This window comes from Microtus pennsylvanicus, chromosome 17, assembly GCF_037038515.1.
Source record: "Microtus pennsylvanicus isolate mMicPen1 chromosome 17, mMicPen1.hap1, whole genome shotgun sequence".
NCBI classification, from domain to species: Eukaryota; Metazoa; Chordata; class Mammalia; order Rodentia; family Cricetidae; genus Microtus; species Microtus pennsylvanicus.
In genome coordinates, this window is record NC_134595.1 from 35912037 (window position 1) to 35928434 (window position 16398).

Here is a 16398-nt window from a genome sequence, read left to right on the forward strand (position 1 = left end):
ATTTTTTCCTCTTAGGCACCCTCCTCCCACACATTAACCTTGTTCAGCTATGGTCTGTGCAGTGTTTTCACAAACCCTGAGGGAAAAATCTTTCCAAATATCACTAGGAAAAGATCCTGTCAAGTTTTCTTCAAATGTCCACCTGCCGCATCAAGCCCATTACAGACCTAAAGCTGTGGCGGGCAAGGTGCCTTCCGCAGCCCCAATTTAAGTGATTTTTCTGGGTACCTTGTCCGCAGCCCTGCCAGCTGTTGGGTAGTTGCCTCGCTGCCCCCACAGATGGGTGTGCTCTCAAGTGAATTCAGATCAATGGTCTTGCTCTGTGGAGGTGGACCTCTTGGGCGGAGGTCTAGCTCTGAAGTACAAAGACATCCACTGTTCATTGTTCCATCTTTGTCCGTTGCCACGGTGACTTCTAACATGGAAAACCTCTTTCCCCAGAAAGAGCGATCATGGGATCACGGGATCATAATGTTGGTCTTACTTCACTTCAAGTGAGAGATGGTTAATTTAACTTTCCCATTTCCCAGACGAGGAAATGGAAGCCTAAGGGAGATTAGGTGTTTAATGAAGCTCATGGTGTTGGCAAGTACTCTATAATTTGGGAATATTGCTGATTTCAAGTAGAAGTTAAGAATTCCAAAGGAGTTCCACAGTTTTGAGTTATTGGGCTGTGAGGTGCAGCTCCAGCGGCTGTGAGAGAGGGATGAACTTCATGGCTTGGGTATCAACCAGGTTCTAGGGTCATTCAGGGCATCTGTCCTCCGTAGGAATGACATTTTCACTTGCTGAGTTTCTCACCCAGGATCTGTAGAAGAATGGAATCTTCAGGGGTGTAGCTAAGTGGTAGAATATTTGCTTAGCATTCACAAAGTCATGAGTTCAAGGTGGCACCTGGCGACATTGCAGTGTGATTTGCAGGTGATGGGGGATGGAAAGAGTGGTCCCTTAAATTCCAATATACCCCTTCAGATTCTCAAGACCACTGTAAGCTGGAACTCAATGCTGGGATCAGAGTTGTTCCCTCAAGTTTGTTTTTAATGGGGGTGAACTGCCTCTGCCCAGATCCCTAGAATTATCCATTGTCACTGGACTTCCCAGTCAGCAGAAGTCTGTCATGCTGGGAACTATCTCCAGGGAGGCAAACAGAGTCCCGGTCCCTAGAGTTATCCATTGTCACTGGACTTCCCAGACAGCAGAAGTCTATCTCCAGGGAAGCAAACACAGTCCTTCTGGAGCCCTGTGGTTTGGTTTCCTTATCCTTCAAACTCTCACCTCAGGGCAGTATTAATTCTTTTCTTCATTGTAAGTCATCAGTGAATGTGATGTTCATGAATAAGTTAAGCACTTACTGAACGTACACCATAGACACACGCACACCAGCTCACACATCATAGTGGCTGAGATGGACAAGGCAGGGCCTCCATGTTTTAAGCTCTAAATGCCCATGCACTACCATTGACTTTGCATTGACCAACTGGCTCCGCTTTCTCTCACCTAAACTTAGGATTGTTAGGGGCAGTTTGGTTTTATTTGGGAGTCTCCACCGCATTCAGGTTGTGTCTCCTAGAGAGTTTCTCTTGGAATTGTGTTTTGTCAGGGTTCCACCAACTAAAGGGAGATCCATGGGATGAGACTAAGCCAACAGTCACCAGAGGTGGCCATAAGCTCATGTTGGGCATCTCAGAAGTCAACATGACTCTCACCCTAAACCTTCATTTGCCTTTTTCACTTTCATCCTTCTCTGAGGCTACCCTGGAGTTTCCAGAGACTCAACTCTCTGCCTGTCATGTGGTCTTGAACAGATTGAATGCAGAGGCAGCAGAAACAGGAACCCAGCTGTCTTCCATCAAACTGAAATAAAAACAATTTGCCAAAACGTGGAACAATGCCACACTTCTCACTAAATTCTTTAAGAAAGTAGTTGTTTCTGTAACAAGTCAACATTACATGTTAATTTGTAACATTAGAATTCCTTTGAAGTGAACTGATAAATGCTCAAAGCTTTCTTGGTATTAATTTCCAATATAATATATATTGACAGTTATAATCTACCTAAATAAAAGTTGTCTGGAGTCTTCAGTAGGTTTTAGATCTCTCTCTCTCTCTCTCTCTCTCTCTCTCTCTCTCTCTCTCTCTCTCTCTCCTCTGTCTCTTTGTGTGTGCATATGTGTGTGTGTGTGTATTTGTATGTGTGCCCATGAGGATGTACATGTTACTGGAGACAGAGTGTAGAGGTTCATGCACTTTAGGCAAGTATACTATGCTTGGCTAGATTTTTACTGTTTGAGATAGGGTCTCACTGAGTTGAGTTGGCTGGCATTGAACTCACTGTATATTCCAGGCTGCCCTTGAATTAATAATCTTCCTGCCTCAGCCTCCAAAGTAGCTGGGATTAAGGGTGATGCTTCCAGACATGGCTAATTTCTAGAATTTTAAAAGAAAAGTTTAAAAGCCACAGTCTAATCTGGTGACAGCTGTTGGCCATGTAAGTGACTCAAATTAGACCGGTCAGATTAGATTATGGATGAATTTACATTCCCTGTCAGAGCAGAACTTTCTCTGTTTTCTCCTAGTGGATGTGAAAGCTTTTAGCTAGCACTGCCAATGGTAGCCTGTTGCGGTCTTGAGTGTCAACATGGACACAGTGGATAAAAGGGTGGTGTCAAATGGTTTGAATGCAAAATGTCTCTTGTAGACTTATGCATTTAAACATGTAGTTTCTAGCTGGTGACAGTTTTGACTTGTGACTGTGGGGTCTAGCTGGCATATATAGGCCAGTAGGGTAAACCCAGAGGGTAATAGATTGGCCCCAATTTTCTTCAGAGTCTTTTTGTTTTCTGGTGTGCTGACATGCAAGACACCCAGCTGTAGGTCCCTAGTACTGTGACCTCTACCTCACCTTTTCCATCATAATAGATTGGACCCTCTCAAACAGTAAGCCAAATGAAATCCTTTCTTATTAAATTCTTTCTGCCAAGTCTTCTGTCACAACAATGAGAATAGTAATTAGCACTCACAGGAAGAGAAATGATCATGGGGTATTGAGGTATCACCAGGCTGCATGTCCCATTGTCTAAAGCTACCCCATATCTGCCCTTCTAGCACCATGAGCAAGAGAGTCTCTCATCCAGCTGGAACTGGGTTCTCCATGACTTCCTTCAGGATCTCCCAAGCTGATGTGACCCTTGGAAAGCGAGGACCTGGCATAGCCATATGGGTCTCACACTTTAGAGGACATTTTACTGTTGTGTGTAACCAATAAGCCACCATAGTAGATGAGCCCTGGAGGTATCTCCAAGGCCAGGGACCTGTAGGAAATGAAGAAAGGGGCCCTGACAAAGAGAAGGCAACAAGTGTGCACCATGGAGGCCTTCCTACATACAGATATAAGATAGATCATGCAGATGGAATGGGAGACAGACTAGGAAATATGGGTGCCATAGTGTTGTAGGTCTTGTCAGTCTTCCAATAGCTGGGCTCCATCAGTGACAGTCCCTCCCTGCCCACCTTCTCCAGCAACCCCACTTCACCTTCAAAAGCTGTCTCCTTTCTATAACAAACTGTCCACATGTCTTGGGAAGGGAGGGCTCATGGAAGGTTTGCTCCCTACTTGGCAAGTAGGGGACTCGATTTTACAACCCTGGGGCTGAGAAGCTGTCACACCTGAGGCTCATATGGCCAACTTGAGAAGCAAAAGGAGGCCTCATGGGTAGATATCTTTACTGCTTCTCAGGAAACCTCCCTGCAGTAATTTGAATGTAATTGGTCCCCATAAGTTCACAGGAAGAGGCACTATTAGAAGGTGTGGCTTGTTTGGAGTAGGTATAGCCTTGTTGGAGGATGCATGTCACTGTTGGGTGGACTTTGAGGTCTCATAGATGCTCAAGCTACACCCAGTGTCTCAGTTCACTTCCTGTTACCTGTGGGTCAGGATGTAAGAACTCTCAGCTACTTTTCCAGTAGCACATCTGTCTGTACACTGCTATGTCTCACCATGATGATAATGATTGAATCTCTGAACTGTAAGCCAACCCAATTAAATGTTTTCCTTTATAAGAGTTGCCGTGATCATGGTGTCACTTCACAGCAATAGAAACCCTAAGTAAGACAGTCCCCAATACCTTCTAGGTATGATGACAATTGTGTTGGCTTCTGACTCGCAGCTCTTTTCAGAGCTATCAAAGTATCTTGTAGGTAAACTGAGGTAGGAGGAGGGGAATGTAAACACAATATAGAATGACTTTGCTGCTTGTTAAAACTAGTCTTATGATCTATTGGAACAGTTTCCTTCTCTGTTGGAAGTGAATTTGGTGTCAAGGAGCTGCCACCAAGGCCTCTGGTAACAGGGCTCTGAGCTGTGGATGAGCTGAGTGTCCACATTTACTGGTGCTTCTCCACTGGAAATCACAAAAAGTTAAAAAAAATACATACTTGATTTTCGCTTTCATTTTGACAGGCAGTAAGTCCCAAGAGAAAGCAGGAAAGGGATCCGTGGACCTTAAAGAACATTCTAAACTTCTCTCTAACAAGTTGTAAGGAAGATCCCAAAGTACCTCTTGCTAGGAGACCAAAGTTGAAGAGGAAAACCACTTGAACTTTTTAGAACAAGAGTGGCCCAGAAGACACAAAACACAGTATGCCGGGGTTAAGACCCTGGAGAGAATTTATATCCAAGTTAAGATCATCGAAAAGAATTTAATCTTCCTGGTTCTGGAATGAAACCAAGGTTATAGTCCGCGATATGAGAAGCCAGTTAAGGCTAGCAAACGCGATGACCATGTTTAGCTTGTTGGTATCTGTTCTCATTCCACTCTATGTGTTTTCGTATTTAAAAATGTCATGAGTAATTATTTCTATCAGAGTTTAAAGATGTCATAAGGAACAGAAAAAACATTTTCTAATCTTCATTATTTACTTTTTTGTTCTCAGGGGTCCTTGAAGCCAAAGAGTGTCTGCTAGAATTAGAGAAAACCACAGATAATTACTCTCTCAGTATTCATTGTAAGAATGCTGAGAAGTTGCCACAAAATTAAACCAATTAGGATAATAAGGGGAGAAGGAGAAGATTAAATTTATTTCCATCTGATTTAACTTATTAATTTCTCAGGGGAAAGGGATTTCCCTGCCACTGGCTTTGTGTTTTAACCTATGAGCACCGCAAGTTCTCAAGCCACGTCAGAGATTTGACTTATCTCTGCCTCTGTCTGCAGTGTTAGCTTCTGTTTTGGGGAAAGAAGTTTGAAAAATGGCGGTCAATGAATAAATCAATACATTTTTTTTGAAGCCTCTACTATAGCTAGTCGTGGTGGTACACACCTGAATCCAGCACTCGGGAAGCTGAGGCAGGAGGATTGTCAGGATATATATTTAAGTACACACACATGTACATGCATATATACACACATATATGTATGGATGTGTCTGTCTCAAAAAAAACCAAATCAAACAAAACAAAGAAATATGAAGAATTATAAGAAAAGCTGGATATGAGTACACAATTGTATTTCATCATTGGGAGGCCAAAACAGATGGTTCACAAATCAGAGGCCAGCCTAAGCTACATAGTAAATCCATGTCTTACCAATACAAAAGGAAAGAAGAAGAAAAAAAAAAAGAACCAAAACCCTTCTATTTGCCCAGCATGTTCCAGAGTGAATAAGCAAGAGCCCCTGGCCTATAAAGACTGATATCCCAAAGGGGCAAACAAGATCGTAAAGACACAAGCAAACCCGCCAGTACAATGATCAACAAGTGCAGCGGAGAACAATGGAACAGAGAAGGGAGCCAAGTTGCTTCCCAGGCTGGAGATGGGGCTCAGTTGTCAGAGTCCGTGCTTAGCATGCCTGAAGCTCTGGGTTTAATCCTCAGCTCCGCACAAACCAGATACAGTGGCACACACATGTAACCCCAGTCCTTGGGAAAGTGGAGTCAAGAATTTGTTGTCATCCTTGTCTACGTGGCAGAGTGTGTCTGAGAGAAGTCCTGGCAAGGCAGGGATGGGGAAGATGGAGGTGCCGTATGAGTCTCCTCTTTCCTTACAGCTCCCTTGTGGCCTGTGCAACCGACATCTCCCACACTTTTCTCTACCTGATGGCGAGCTCACTATAGAGAAAACGGTCAGGGAGGAATTGGTCGAATTCTCACGCCTGCTAATCTGTCAGCTTCCCTTTCTCAGCCCCCTAGGAACGGTGGCTTGAGAGCAGCCTCGGGGCTTGGCCCTGTCACCATGACCTTGCTGAGTCACTCAGCTCTGCCGGCTGTAGCCGGTGTGAACCCGCTCTAGGGTAGGCTGATGGAATATGAGATCCACAGCGTCACATCTGTCCCTCAGAGGGATGAAGATAATGATTCTAGGATGAACACCAAGAAACTGCTCTGCAGCTGCAGGGTCCCGTGAGAGCCGGCACCTCTGCGGCATTGAATGTGGAGCGCCAGTCCCAGAGGGCTGGCCGTCTTCCTACCTCTCTTTCAGCTCAGTGGGCATCTCTTATCCTCTCTCCCCTCAAAACTCCATTCTGATTCAGAGTCTTGAGTGGTTACTCAGGTCTCAAGTCCCACCCCAAGTCTTTGCTGCAATGTAGTTTTCAGGAGGGGGAGCCCGTGAAACTGGAGAGGTGCTGGGCAAGGCAAGGGGCCAGCTTGCCACCCTAACCAAGTGTGATTACACTATCTCCACTCAACCTTGGGCCTCCTTCCAACCGCTCTCCTGTGGTGCTTAAGAAGGACCGCTGCAAAGCCACAATCAATTTTCGTTAACAGCTTCTGCAGTCAGGGTGTGTGTCCTCAGGCAATATTTGATCAGGACTGGGCTGGTTTCATCTGACCAAGGTTTGGAGGAAGAATTGGTTAAGAGAGATTGTATTCCGACTCCTAGCTCTGAGGGAAGGACAGCCATGGTTGTCTTTGCTCATTTTTTATAGCTGCCACACTAAACATGGATCTTGACATATAGTAGGCACACGGCAAATATTTATTAAGTAAACAAGTAAATGGATAAAAGTAGAATTGGGAGAGAAGCCCTTTGGCATTGAATATCAGGCACGTTCATTTGAGCCCATGTTTGTTTAACAAATGCTAATAACGCTTGCTATGCGCTAAGAGCTTCACAAATATTAACTCATTTAATTCTCATAATTGCTTGATGAGATATGTGTTGTTATTAATCCCATTAAAAACACAAGCCCAGAGAAATCATGTTCCTTGCCAAGGTCACATAGTCATTAAGTGGGAGAGCCAGAGGTGCATGGGAAATAAGCGCCTCCTACTTTCTTGAGTAACCCAGAGAATTACTGGTTAACGATTTGGTGTCCCGGGGAGCACCTGAATGTTGATCTGTAGTGAATGCAAGGTGCATAGGGCTTTCTCTTACATCTCCTATATCTCCTTCTCTGAGGCCTCTTCCAGACTCCTCTAGATCATATCTGCTCAGGTGTCTTCCTTCCTGTTTCTCTTCCATTCCAGATAAGCTATGTTGGCTTCTAGAATGTCCATGAGCTGCAACAGCCTCGATAAATTCCACAGTAGGGATGCAGCTGGGAGCACCGTCCACCTTCCTGGTTCAGAGCAGATCTGTGGACTATGCCGGCCTTGACTGATACAGCTTCCCCCAAGAAGCTTCCAGAGAGGCCTCAACAGCACGGGGTGAGCATGCTATCCCTGTTGCACCGTTGGGTCCAGCAGACACTCTCTTCTTGGGTAATATGAAGGAAATGTATCCTTGTAGAGCCAGATGGAGTTACAGCTCTGAGAAAACCCTGGGGCCCCAGGAAATGTGTGTCTGCAAACACTCTGGAGGGCTGATTCCTCAATAGGTACAGTCAAGATAATTTGCAAAACACAACACAACACAAGAGACCACTGACAGTTCTCACAGGTGAGGGGGCCTGTCAGGTAGACAGAGGATGGGGAAGGAGTGACAGAGAGGAAGGGTTATACTATGACTTCAGAGTGCTTCCCATCCATCCCCCTGTCTCTAAGCTCTGTGGCTCTTCCTAAGCTTAGACCTCTTCCTGGTGACCAGAAAGTCCTGATATCTGACTGCTAACCCTCTCAGTAGACTACGGAAGTCTAGTCCCTTTTCTTACGTAGTAGAATGTCCAACTCTTTGTGCATCTGCTAATGACGAAGAGTTCCCATGAGATTAGGGGACTGGGAATCTCTGCATCTAGAGAGAGTCCCACGAGGTTATAGCAGGCCCTGTAGTGTTGGATTTTTTTCTGAGTCTCAAAAGTACATTCCCTGTTCATCTGTGTGGAGCATAGCTTTTTCTTCTGCGAGTTTTTTTTTCTCCCTCTGGTGTTTACATGAACTGGTTGAACCCATCACATGGTGACTGTGTTTATATTTGCAGAAGCACCACCCGGGGGAAGTTCTGTTTGCATAGAGGTCACCCCATCTCCTGGGCTTGGCTGCAGCCCCACACTGGGGTTTCAGTAGCAGAAGCTGAATGCCTGCCAGGGCCCCCTCCCTGTTCATTGTTCTCTCTGCTCCCTCCCTGGCCTCTCCAGCATGCCTAGAGAGGAAGAAGCAGCAGACTGGGTGTCTCAGTGATGAAACGCCATGACCAAAAGCAACTTGGGAAGGAACAGGTTTATTTCAGAGTACGACATTCCAGTCATGATCCATCCCTAAAGAAAGTCAGGGCAGGAACTCCAGGCTTCAACTGAAACAGAGGCCGTGAAGACTGCTGCTGGCTCAATTGCACCACGTGGATTTATCATTCGGCCTGCTTTCTTCTAACACTTAGGATCTCCCACTCAGAGGTGGTACCACCATCAAGGGCTGGGCCCTTCAGTGTCAATCCTCAATCAAGAAAATGCCTAGCCAATCCTATAGAGGCTTTTCCTCAGCTAACGTTCCTTCTCTTCAGATGCTCCTAGCTTGTGCCAAGTATAAAAGCTAGCCAGCACACTGGGTGATGGAAGGGTCACCGTCCTCCATCCCCTCTCCACCCAGGCTCATATCCCAGCTTTTGCTGTCCCCTTCTTTTGAGCCTCACTGGTCCCTAAACTTGGATGGTGGATGACCCCACCCTATGACCTGTGGGTAGCTGTGCTGGGCCAGTTGGGTTTAGAGTTAGGCTGCTGTGTGGTCAACCTTTTCAATAGGCCTGACGACTTAGGAGGATCGAGACCATGGACTGGGCAGTCAGAGAAATGAAGATGGAATCATGCCTTCACCGACTCCTCACTGTGTGGCTTTGGACAATACCACTGAAGTTTGGTTTTATCATCTTGGATGGATGTTGTATTGTCTCTGTCCCTTAAGATTTGCAGGAGGAATAACCTAGAACAGAGGTACAATGTGTCTAAGGATGCAGCTACTGTGGCTGGTAACTATGGTAGAAGTAAGGACTGGCACCCTTCCCATGCCTGATCTGATCCTCAGAGAGCTGTTCATCAAGTTTCTCATTGGCACCAATAAGGAGCTTTGGTAGTTATTACCTGGAGTTATTCTAAAGATGCTGCTTTTTTTTTTATTCTCTTGGGATGGTTAGGATGAACTGTCAACTTGATTGACTCTAGGATTATCAATTAGATGGGCCTCTGGGCATGCCCGGGGAGATTATTTTAATTGAGGCAGAAGAGTTGCCCTTTGAGGGCCTGAACTGTATAAGATGGGAAAGGGAGCCAGGCTCTAGCTAGTGCGTATTCCTTGCTGGCTAGTGATTCTGATGCAATCCGCTGCTACAAGCTCCTGCTGCCCTGGCTTCCTAGCCAGGATAGGCTGTACCTCACACTGGGGTTTAAGAGAAAGGCTCCTCCCCTGAAGTTGCCTTTATCGGAGTCTTTTATTGCAACAATGGAAAGAGAACCCAAGATCCTGTTTCATAGCTGCCTTGCCACGTTGAGAACTGGAGGAGGAGGAGGCTGTGCTTGCTGGGGAATCTGCAGGTGGTCAAGATTAGGGTTAGGGTTAAGGTTTAGGGTTAGAACAGAGGGGCTGTAACTCCTGTATAGTCCTGGCTCTCTACAAAAGAAAGGCCAAAGACACTAAATGCTGATCTAACAGTGGGGACCCACTGACCACAAGGGCAGAGCAAGCCTCTTCTTCCATTATGCCTGTTGAAGGTTCATCTCAGGATAGCTCTTGCCATCAAGAGAAACACAAATCAGGCCTATCGGCTGGAGTCCTTTCTTCCCCTGGTGTCTGAGGTTGTATGATGGCTATGAACCACTCTGAGATGCGAAAACAGGAAAGTGAGGCCTTTTGGATGGAAAGGAGAGGAGGGTTCTTAAAGGAGAGAGGCTCTACCAACACAGAGACTTGGTATTGGAGGGTATGTGTGTGATCTGAGTGCAAGGGATAGTTCAACCTGCGGGAGACGCATGGCTGCTTCATTGTTAGTGTGGCTGGCTTAAGAAACACTTGGTGAACCCCACCTTTTGGTATCTCTGTGAGGTCATTTCCAAAAAGAATTAACTGATGGGGAAAGACCTGCCCTGAGTATGAATGGTGCCGTCCTATAGACTGGATTGATGGGGAAAGATCTGCCTTGGGTATGAATGGTGTTGTTCCATAGACTGGGGTCCCAGACTTTATGAAAAGAGGAAAAAGAAGAAACCCAGCTGACTTTGGTCATTCCATTTTTTCTCCTTCCCGATCCACTGAGATACAAACAAGCAGCTGCCACACACTCTCCTGCCTGAGAGTTACCCACTGCCGTGTCTTCCTTGTCGCTATGCATGGTATCTTTTCAATCCTTGAGACACGATTCATCCTTCCTTCCTTAAGTTGCTTCTTCTCAGGCATTTCAACCCAGAGACTAGAAAAGCCGCTAAGGTTGTGGGCCATGCCGCACGCACAATGCCGACTACTGTGGGAAGGTGTTCCCAGGGGGTACGCTATGCTGTTGTGCCCAGATGATCCTTGTAAAAACTCAAACCTCTGATGTTGCCTCTTTGGAGTTAGGATGCCCACCTCCACAGCTCATTACAGTAGCCAAACCATCTAATCCTTTTTGGTTTTTCCTAATTCTTTGGTGTGTCACCTTAGCTCGGTGTGTTAGGCTGTTGGTAGCCACAGAGTAGGAGAGAGGTGTGTGTGTGTGTGGTGTTGTTCCTTTCTCTGACAAAGAGTGGTAGTGATCTTTGGGATAGCATGGTTCCAAACACTTGGGGTGACCAGAGGGTGGACCTAGATGAAGCCTGCAGCAGAGTGTCCTGTAAGGATGTATGTAAAGAATAATTTGTGTTTGTTTTTGTTGAGACACCTTGCTCTGTAGATCAGGCTGGCCTCAAACATATAGCAATCCTTCCTAGGCATTGGCACTGAAGGTGTGTATCTCCACACAGGGTCAGATTCAACATTTGACCAAGGCCTGCAAATTCTTACCTCGGCCTGAGAGGGGACAGGGAATCTGGGAGGACTCTTGAGTGGCAGTCTTTTTAGTGGAAGCATTGTAGCTTGCAAGGCAAGCAAGTGCTCAGATTCCCACCATTGGCTGGCACTGCGGATTCTGGCTTTTACTTAGCTTCTAGATGCGTCTTTTTAAAGAAAAATAAGTTTTTGTTTTCGGTTTTCAGGTTGCCTTAGCAATGTTGTGCTCAGGTTCTTTTTGATTCTGACATCCTACAGAATCTACTTGAGACATCCTTTAAAAAGTAAAATCAGTATTATTAATGTTGTTGTTGTTGTTGTGATGGTGGTGGTGGTGGTGTGTGTGTGCCATGAAGCACATGTGGAGGTCGCAGTAAGACCTTCAGGAATGGGTCCTCTCTTTCTCCAGGAATCACCCTCAAATTGGCAGGCTCACATGGCAAGTGTATTTCTATCTACCTGCCGAGCCATCTCACTGGGTGTGCCTGAGGGATTCTTCAGTCAGCCACGTGGAGGGGATCTGTGCAAGAAAGTACATGTGCTTTGTGACTGACTCTTTGAGGAGCAGAGCCTTTCCCAGTTTCCCCCATTAGCACTAGGAAGCACACACATCTCACACTCTCTGTGTGCTGACACTCTCGCTTTTCCTTTCTTCCCCACCATTCGCTTCCTTCCTACGAGGCCTTTTTGGTCACAATCCTCCCCCACGTGTGAGCCTCTACCTACCATGTGGATCCACTCTGCCGTTGTCGTCAGCGGGAAATAATGCTCACGCCAAGCGGAAGAGTGTGAGGGGAGGCAATGGCTTGCTGAGTCTCCTGGAGTTTGATGCTCAATGTAATTGTGAATAGGGGTGATGCTTGCTCTGGCTTGATTTGCAATCTCTCTTTAGTCAGCTGACAACAAGGGCGTCTTCATCAAGAAAGGGAGCAGTTTCCAAGACAATCATGAGGTCTTCTTCCTTCAGCTCTAATATGTGTACTTGTTGGTTTTCTGTTGCTAGAATAAAATCGCTGAGACACGGTGCTTTACAAACAAAAAAGTGTTTACTTATCTTGCCATTCTAGAGAATCAAGAGCATGACACGCTTATCTGTTTGGTTCTCCGGAAGCTGTTCTACCTATATTGAAATGTGGCCAATGGTGACTGGATGATATAGGAAGCCACAGAGCAGGGAGGCGTTAACCTTGCTCTCTGTGCAACAATTCAGGGACCTGACCTGGGTTCTGGAAGAGGCGCATTAATCCCTTCTGAACATGGCATCCCCAGTGACCTCCTTGCCTTCCCGAGGCCCCATTCTTAAAGGGGATTTAGATCAACATCCCAGCATTGGAGACCACACTTCCAGAGTGAGAGTTTTCACGAGACAAAGCACACCAACACAGCAGCACACCATACTTTTAAAGACATCAGCGGAAAGAATTAAGTCCTGTCCTTATGGCAGGCGTATCTCATTAGCCCACCTCTTAGGACTTTGAAAACACCGCGTCTTTCCAAACTGTGGTCCACACTATTCTGAGAGCAAGACATAGCATTGGTCTTGACTGGAGCCCTTGTTATAATGCTTCTCTATTGCTTTGTGCTCCCATCTCCAGCCCCAACCCTATCTGCCTGTCCACTTGTTCATAATCAGGAGAATAATTCCCTATAGGATGCTGGGTAACGAAAGACCTCAATAACTCGGTTACTGCAAGCTGACTCAGTTAGGAAGGGCTCTCCAAAGAAGGTAGAGGAAGAAGGCCAACAGTTGTTGGTGCCAGTCAGTCCTAATTATTGTTGCAAAACCATGAAGAAATTCTCCACTTTTCTCCCAGAAGAGCCCTCCGTGTCTCCTGTTGGACATTTTTGGTTCATTCATACGTTTCCATTCCTGCTTTTCTGTGTTCTAAAGGCCACAGCAAGAGAAGCCACTATGAAGTCCCACAGCACTGGATGTTTTTGTTCTTTCCCACTCAGCTGGTGGCAACTGATGTCTCCATGGAGACTGGAGAGTGAGAAAGGGTAAACTCCCTTCCATCTTCATCTTTCTAACACCATCCCAGCCTCACCGACTCCAGAGGTATTGAATGACAAGGTAATGTTAGCTTTTCAGTCTAAGTTGGGTAAGTCCAACTCCCAGACACCACATTGACCACCACCTCTCCAGAGGTTATTCTTACAAACAGAGCAATACCTGCCGCACCCAACAGCACCTTTTCCTTATTTAGCCAACACTTTTCTGCCCCACACGGAACACCAAGTTCTATTTTGGCATCACATTGTAGAGAATAGGAAGGCAGAAGCTGGGTTTTGACAGAAACAAGACCCTAACTCTTGCTAATAGTTAGCTTTTCCAAACTCCCAACCCTGGAAGAAAGGTAAAATTAACAAAACAAAACAGGGTGCTCCCTCAGTGCATCCCAGTTGGAACATTCCCTGATCAGTGAAGGCAAGGAAGAGAGACTAAGCGTGTTCAGGATATGGGAAGGAACAGTTGTGGGATGTGGGAACACATGTGGATTTGTTTAACAAAGGAAATCAGCTCTTGAAGGACAGTTCCATTAAGTCTCGTCAAACACTAAATGCTTTTGGTAAAGAGGAATCACATCTGTATCTCTTGGCATCCAGAAAGAACTGACCATAATTTACCCCAGACAGAAAGATCCAGGAACCTTAGTCGTTTATAATTTACCTTACCAGTCAGCAAAAATGTCAAATAGCTTCAGTTTTCATGGCTCTTATTTTATTTGGACCATAAAGCAACAGAAAAGATCACCTTCTATGTTGTATTTGGAAGTGGCTTCGAAGGAGCTCAGACCAGGTGACCTCAGTCTTCCTTTCCTGGTCGTGAATCATATGGAATGCTTTCAACAATCTATCCTCAAATTGGGCTTCGTCTTATAAGAAGCCTGCGTGGGAAGCATGTGTACGACATGAAGAAATGTGTGTGGTATAACATGAGAGAAGTGGACATCACTACAGGAGAGAGTGTGGGTTGTAGGGTGATGAAAACAGGAAGAAATCAACCAAAATTCCGCCTTGATGAAATTGCCCTCATCCCACCATCAATTCAGATTTGCAGAATGTGTCTCTGTTGGAAGTGGCACAGGTGACGACCTTCCTGGCTACCAGACTTAAATTATACATTTTTCTGAAAGAAGCATCCCTAGTGAATTTTCTGGTTCTGTACTTGTTTTCTTTGCCTCTCTTATTATTATTATTTTTTGTTTACTTTTTTTGACACAATCTCACACATCCTAGGTTGGCCTTGAACTTGCAATGGAGCCAAGGATGCCTTTGAACTTCTGATCCTCTTGCTGTCTACCTCCCTAGTGCTGGGATTATAGAGGGCATCTCTGACTTTTCTCATGTACATATACTCGGATAGGCACACACAGACGCACACACACACACATTTACACACTTACTATTTTCTAATTTAAGCTGTGACGAGATGGAGTGATGTCTCTGGGTGGGGAACCTATACAAAGGCACTATGGAGAGGCCAGCCAGTTGGTCCCAACCATCCTTAGTCATTTGAGGTAGGACGAACTCAGTGGCTGCAGAGTTGGACGTGAACACCTGCCTGATTCACCGGATGGTTGCTTCCTATTCTTCTCCTAATCCAATCAGAGGGAGCAGAGAAGAGGGAGCAGAGAAGGTAATTTTCCTAAGATTAAGGACTCAGAGGTCCAAAATCCTTCTGACTTTGACTCTACTCTGAGGATTACATTGAGGGAGGGCAGATGGGAAGACTCCTAAAAAGGGGGGTGCCAAGGTTGTTCAAGTTCAGCCACACGGCAGCCACCCTTTCTCAGGAGCTGAAGTTACACTCATAATAGGACCCCTGTCTTTCCTGGCTCTGGGCCAGGTGACTCTCTCCAAATTCACCTATGACTCCCCCCATGTCACCTGTCCTCTGTCCCACAGCGGTGCAGTGATAAGGAGTCAGGGGCAGGAGAAGCTCCCTCGCATGCATGTGTCTTCCTGAGTTTTCCCATTTACAGGCGAATCCTTCCAATGGTCAGGCTCTCTCTCTGGGCCTACAGACATTCTAAATGCCTGGTTTCCTGTACTTATGTGCTTAGTGATCTGAGCAAGGAGGCCGGATTCTGGATCTGTTTGCAAAAACCATCTATCCTTGCTCAGGTCTGTAGCGGTTGGCTGCTGCTCGTGGACTTGGCAGGGACTTTTGTTACTATGTGTGGCCAGTTGCAATGGCAACGGTAGCTAATGTTTATGGAGTGCTTGATAGGCATCAGGCACTGTCTGAACAATCCACATGCTAACCCACTCAGTCCTCAGCTCTGCTCCACAGGGCGATTATATATTAGCTGTTTTGCAGTTTTGCAGATGAAGAGGCCGAGGCCCTTGCCCAAGGTCCCTTACGCCAAGAACGAGCAGATCCTGCTTCTGAATGCAAGCCATATGACTCCAGAAGGCCACTTACCCCTGTGCTTCTGGAGCTGCTACTGCTATGAGAGGGTGGGGATGAGTCAAGGGAACGTGATCCCCAGTATCAGGAAACAGTCCTCCAGCATGGCAGGGAGGAAAGGGGCATGCAGACCCTGCTAGTGTACCAAGGGAAGAAAGGGGCATGCAGGCCCTGCTTGTGTACCAAGCAGCCACACTGCTCATCTGTGTATCCCGTTACCAGTGTGAAACCAGACTCCAAGCACTGGAGACTTGGCTGGTTGACTGTCTTACTGGGTTGGTAAGTACTTGCTGGAGTCAGGAGTAGTTTCTGGCATTCATAAAGGGGTAGGCGCAGGTCTATCTTTCTGTGTAGGATGCTGAGCATGGGGGAGGAGTTCTGGTTACTGTTCCAGCCTTTTATATATCGTTGTCACTCTCCTTTCCCCTAGCACACACATCACTGTTCCTTATGGTTCTGCCCAAGGATGTTTCTCTGGCGCTTAGTTCTAATTGATCTTAGGTTCTTTCTTCTTTCATGTCTTGATGTAGTTGGCTTCCCCAACCCATGCTCTGGGACCATCAAGCAATCATCTAGAGGCTCGCCAAGACCCCAGAATCAAGGCTTGAATTTTTGTGTACCCCCATATTACGGAAGAAAGAATGGAAAACCCCAGGCTGGGC